Below are 6,018 nucleotides of genomic sequence, written 5' to 3' on the forward strand. Positions count from 1 at the left end.
AACCTGAGCTTTGTACAAGGTGATCAATAAGGTTCAATTTGCATTCTTTGACAAGCAAACCACCAGTTAGAGCAGCACTATTTGATGAAGATGCTTTCTTTATTCCATTGTATGGTATTGGCTTCCTTGTCAATAATCAAGTGTCCATAGGTATGTGGGTTTATTTCTGTCTTTCCAATTCTATTTCCTTGATTTACCTATCTCCCTGTCTCTATACAAATACCATGGAGTATTTGCTCTGCAGTACAACTTGAAGTCAGGGACAGTGATTCCCATAGAAGTTCTTTACATCCTTAGTNATCAGGGAATTGGAAATCAAAATGACCCTGAGAATCCACCTTACACCAGTCAGAATAGCTAAGATCAAAACCTCAAGTGACAGTGCATGCTNATTGGGATGTGGAGGAAAGGAACACTCCTCCATTGCTGCTGGGATTACAAACTGCTACAGCCACTCTGGAAACAAGTCTGGTGGTTTGTCAGAAAATTAGTAATAGTTCTACCTGAAGACCCAACTATACTTCTCCTAGGTATATACAAGAAAGATGTTCCATCATACTATAAGGTCACATGCTCCACTATGTTCATAGCAGCCTTATTCCTAATAGCCAGAAGATGGAAACAAACCACCTGTCCCTCAAATGAAGAATGGACACAGAAAATGAAGTACACTTACACAGTGAAATACTATTCAGCTATTAAAAAAGAGAACACCTTGTGATTGCTTTATTCTCACAGGTCGGGGGGGGGGAAGGAGGAGGGACCTGGGATGGAAAATGGATGGGGGCATGTGGAAGTGGAGGGGAGAGGGGAACCTGATCCGGTATTGGGTGAGGGAAAAGGGCTAAAGTGCTGAGGGCCAGCAGAAGGAATGGAAACAGGCAACCTCAGGCGATAAGAGGGTGAAGGGGCCCTCTAGAATGCACCAGAAACCTGGGAGGGTAAAGATTCTCAGGACTCAAAGGAGAGGTACCTTAGGTGAAATGCCCTAGAGCGGGAAGAGGGAACTTATAGAGCCCACCTCCAGTAGGAAGACAGGACATCAAGTGAGGAATGGGGTTGCCTTCCCACAGTCACAACTCTAAAACAAAATTGTTCCTGTCTGAAAGAATTACAGGGATGGAAATGGATAGGAGCCTGAGGAAAAGAAGGTCCATCAACAGACCAAAAGTGGGTTCCAGATCAAGGGAGGTCCCAAAGCCTGACACTATTACTGAGGCTATGGATCTCTCACAAAAAGGGACCTATCATGACAGCACTCAAACCAGACCCAACAAGCAGCTCAAAGAGTAAGATGCAGATATTTGCACCCATCCAATGGACAGAAGCAGCTGACCCCTGTTGTTGAATTAGGGAAGGCTGAAAGAAGCTGAGGAGGAGAANGGTGATCCTGTAGGAGGACCAGCAGTCTCAATTAAACTGTACCCCCAAGATCTCTCACACACTGAACAATCAACCAGGCAGCATACACCAGCTGATATGAGGCCCCCAACACACATACAGTAGAGGACTGCCAGGTCTGTGTTCATTCCGAGATGATACCCCTAATGTCAAGAGACTGGAGGCCCCATGGTGTTTAGAGGTAAGATGGGGTAGGGGGTGGGGACATCCACGTGGAGACAGGGGAGTGAAAAGCANGTATGGTATATGGAACAGTCAGAGGGTAGACAGGGGGAAGGAATAAAATATGGAGTGTGAAAAATAAATTAATTAAAAATTAAATAAATAAAAAAATACAACAACAACAAAACCAAAAATGAGGACATCATGAATTTTGCAGGCAAAATGGATGGATCTAGAAAATCTCATTCTGAGTGAGGTATCCAAGACCCAAAATNACATGCATGGTATGTACTCAATGATAAGTGGATATTAGCCAAAAACGAACAGTATATCCATGATACACCCTACCGACCATAAAAAGTTTAANAAGATGGAAGGCCCACATGAGAATATTTCAATCCAACTTAGAAGNGGNAACAAAATAANCACAGGGTGCAGAGAGAGGAAGAAACCTGAGTGAGAGAGGGGAGGGATGAAAAGAGGACATTACCAGGTATGAGGGTGACAACTAGAAGTCTTAGATGTAGCCAAACATACTACAACTAGCTTTTCCACATCATTTGACAAAAGACTATAAATTGTACATCCTCTTGTGTCAACAATGCTAAGGCTGAAACGCCTCAGGGCACACAATTGTGACCTTGTGTCCCTGACATTCAGACTGACATGCAGTACATTTGCATGCACTGCAGGAACAAACCTCCTATGGCTGCCGTTAATTTTGTTTATTAATTATCAAATATATTCTTCTCTGTATAGCTTTTTTCTAGCATGTTGTATTTCTTTTTTCTTTTTTCATTTTAATTTTTTTTTTTATCTTTTTTGAGACAGGGCTTCTCTGTGTACCTCTGGCTGTCCTGGAACTCACTCTACGGACCAGGCTGGCCTCAAACTCAGAAATCCACCTGCCTCTGTCTCCCAAGTGCTGGGATTAAAGGCATGCACCACCACTTTAATTTTATTTTTAATTTATTTTTTACACTCCATATTCCATTCCTTGCTCTCTCATTCACCCTCTGTCTGCTCCCCATCCCACACCTCCTCCCCACCCCACCCCACCCCTTCTCCAAGTAGATGCCCTCATTGACCACCCCACCTGACTCATCCCCACCCCATTTAAACTTCCTGGGGCCTCCAGTCTCTTGAGGGTTAGGTGCATCTTCTCTGAATAAACACAGACCCAGCAGTCCTTTACTGTATGTGTGTTGGGGGCCTCATATCAGCTGGTGTATGCTGCCTGGTTGGTGGTCCAGTGTTTGAGAGATCTCGAGGGTCCAGATTGATTGAAACTGCTGGTTCTCCTACAGGATCACCCTTCTCTTCAGCTTCTTTCAGCCTTTCCNAATTTAACAACAGTGGTCAGCTGCTTCTGTTCATTGGTTGAGTGCAAATATCTGCATCTAACTCTTTCACCTGCTTGTTGCGTCTTTCGGAGGGCAGTCATGATAGGTCCCTTTTTTGTGAGCAATCAGTAGCCTCAGTAATAGTGTATGTATAGCTTTTTCATAAGTTCCTCTTTTCTTTTACTTGTAGAGAAGAAGAGAATCCAATAAGCATTTTCAGTTCCTGTATATCTCTGTAACTCTGTCATCCAGATTTGTTTCCAGTTGAACCATATCCTCTTGTCTCAAAAATATATGTATGTGTATACCTAAATATATAAATATAAGCTGGTAATCTGTTTATTGTTAATTGTATGACCATGACTTGAAGGTTGATCACTTGCTTGNATAAACCAATTTGGGCTCTTGTCACTGAGGAAGGCTATTATTTTAGCTCTAACCTTTCCTTTGCTGTTAGTAGTTCTTTATCTCAGGTTGAAGCTACATGAGATGTCCTCCTATGTTAGCATGTCTATACGTGTAATTCCTCTATATAGCCTTATACCCATATATCCATAAATGGGTATATCTCTCATCCATTATGATATAAGCTTTTTGCTGTATATGTACAATGGATAAACGTTAAAAGAAGAAACTGTGACCTACTAAACCCTAAATGTAATATCAATGCCATTTTCCCTTCTCTCAAATCTCAGAGATTATTACTGAAGAGGTATCTAAACACTGTTCTGATGACTACATAAGAACTGTTTTCCTGAAGGAGCAGCATAGGTAGACCTATGAACTCAAGTTAGTTGAGACAGCATGCACAACACCTGAACAACTTTAAGCCANGAATACATCAACATTCATAGGGAAGATGGACATTGAGATTTACATATGCCTAATGAACAATTGACAATTCATAGTGGTTGGGAGAGGGAGAACCAGGTTTTCTCAAGCAATGGTTCCTGGTTGGTTGACCTCATTCCTGTGGAAGGCCAAACATCCAAGAATATATGGGTGACACCAACTGTTGGTGTTTATAAAATGAGGATATAAAGATGGGTTGGCTTGGTGACTGGGAAAAGTAAGCAGAAGGAAAAAAATACATGAGGAAAAATACATTGTGTGGAATTCTCAAGGAACTTACAAAACTAAGAAAAGACAAAAGAGANAGACAAAGAGCAGGAGAGGCTCAGATACCTACACACAGAGAATATATTTGGGATTGGTCTGTTTTCATGACCCGGAAACATTTTAGAATATTTTCTGTGCTATTTATTCAAGCAATTAAAGTTTCATTTCACTTGAATGATTTAAATATTTTTATATATTATCTCTCTACATAAACTGATTATTTCTATAACACATTCCTATACATTTTACACATACGATATAGTCTGCTAAATACTACTGTACATTGCGCACACACACACAAAACTAAAGTCAAAGTAGCAAGTGCATACTTAATACAGATTACAAGAGGAGAAGAAGAAATCCCTGTTTTAAGTCTTCAAGTTGAATAAAAGAGATATCTGACTACAAAGTAGCCTAAGGTTTAATGGCTTTGTTACACTATGTTTTTAGCTTTAATGCTCATCATTACTAAATATCATGGTGGTAAACACTAATAAGCTGAAATAAAGCATAATCTTCATGAGCTATGGGCCTGTAAGGCTTTACTTTAGTAATCTCTCTCCTAGAACATAAAGATATTACTACTCCATGAGGTCAAAATTACATATTGATAGTTGGATTCAATATCTAAAATCATTCTAAATATAAAACCATTTTAATATAGCAGATTATTCTAGAAACTTAAGAGCCTAGTTACTTTTCTGTTGCAAAATCCAATGATGCACGAAAGGTTATATCTATAATATAGGGCAAAGTTTAAGGAAGAAATTCAGGAAAACAAACATTTGAAAAATGTATTACACCACAGCAAAGATTCACTATTTCTATTTGTACACCTTAATCTCATATTAACTTACCAAAAAGAAGTTACTTGGAGATTTCCATTGTTTGGATTAGGGAAAATCGCATCATGGTATACTGTGATGTGCTATTCTGGGGCTAATTGTCATGTAACTGTGACAGCTCAGTGGTGTGTGAGGCTTATAAGCTTACTGTAAAAAAACAAAACAAAACTATTTCCATAAAGCTGATTAGAAAGAGGAATTACCTAAATATGTTTCTATAATTCTGTCTGATGCTGAAACTGTTGGACATAAGTAATATTCATTAAATGCACAATAAAAGATCCTATTCAGCAGTCTTAAATGATTCAAGTATAGTAAGGCACCATTCCAATTATTTTTATGCTGATTATACACAGGCTCACTGTGTTTTAACCAGGCTAGCCTTGAACCCAGAAATCTGCCGGCCTCTCCCTCCCAAGTGCTGGGATTAAAGGCATGCACCACCATCGCCCAGCTTACTAGCCATTTTTTATGAGGAAAAAAATAATTTCGAAAGTCAACAAAATTTACACAAATTATTGATATTTTCTTCTGTATGCACTTCCTGAAAAGGAACTGATGTACCTTTAAAACTGAAAAAGTATCATCTAGTCANGTGCTTACCTGAAAGAGAGGCCACTCTTCCCATGCTGCTTCTTGGGTCAAACAGAAGGAGCTGGCACCTCTTGAGCAGAGCTATGTCAGGTAGACTCCCTGACAAGGCTGGCACGAGAATGATGGCCATCTCTTCTAATCTTCAGACCAATCACATTGTCAACCTTTAGCAAAACTATTAGTTTTTCCTTCTTGTAGGAATATGTAATAATTGCACCGTAATGGCAATTGTATTAAAACTATTATCTTTATTTTTTTCTTTTATTGGATATTTTCTTTATTTCCATTTCAAATGTTATCCTCCTTCCCAGTTTCCCCTCCAGAAACCCTCTATCCTCTCCCCTTGCTTCTATGAATGTGTTCCCCTACCCTCCCACCCATTCCACCCATTCCTTCACAGGACCAAAGGCTTCTCCAACAAGGCCATCCTCTGCTGCATGTTTGNTGGTTTAATCCCTGTTACTGTATGCTTGCCTCTGTCAAGTAATGTTGTGCCCCTGATGTGGCCACTTGCCTCTAAGTATTAAAGTGGCCCCAGGTGGACTATATTTTTT

The sequence above is a fragment of the Mus caroli genome, chromosome 9 (genome assembly GCF_900094665.2).
Source record: "Mus caroli chromosome 9, CAROLI_EIJ_v1.1, whole genome shotgun sequence".
Taxonomy (NCBI): domain Eukaryota; kingdom Metazoa; phylum Chordata; class Mammalia; order Rodentia; family Muridae; genus Mus; species Mus caroli.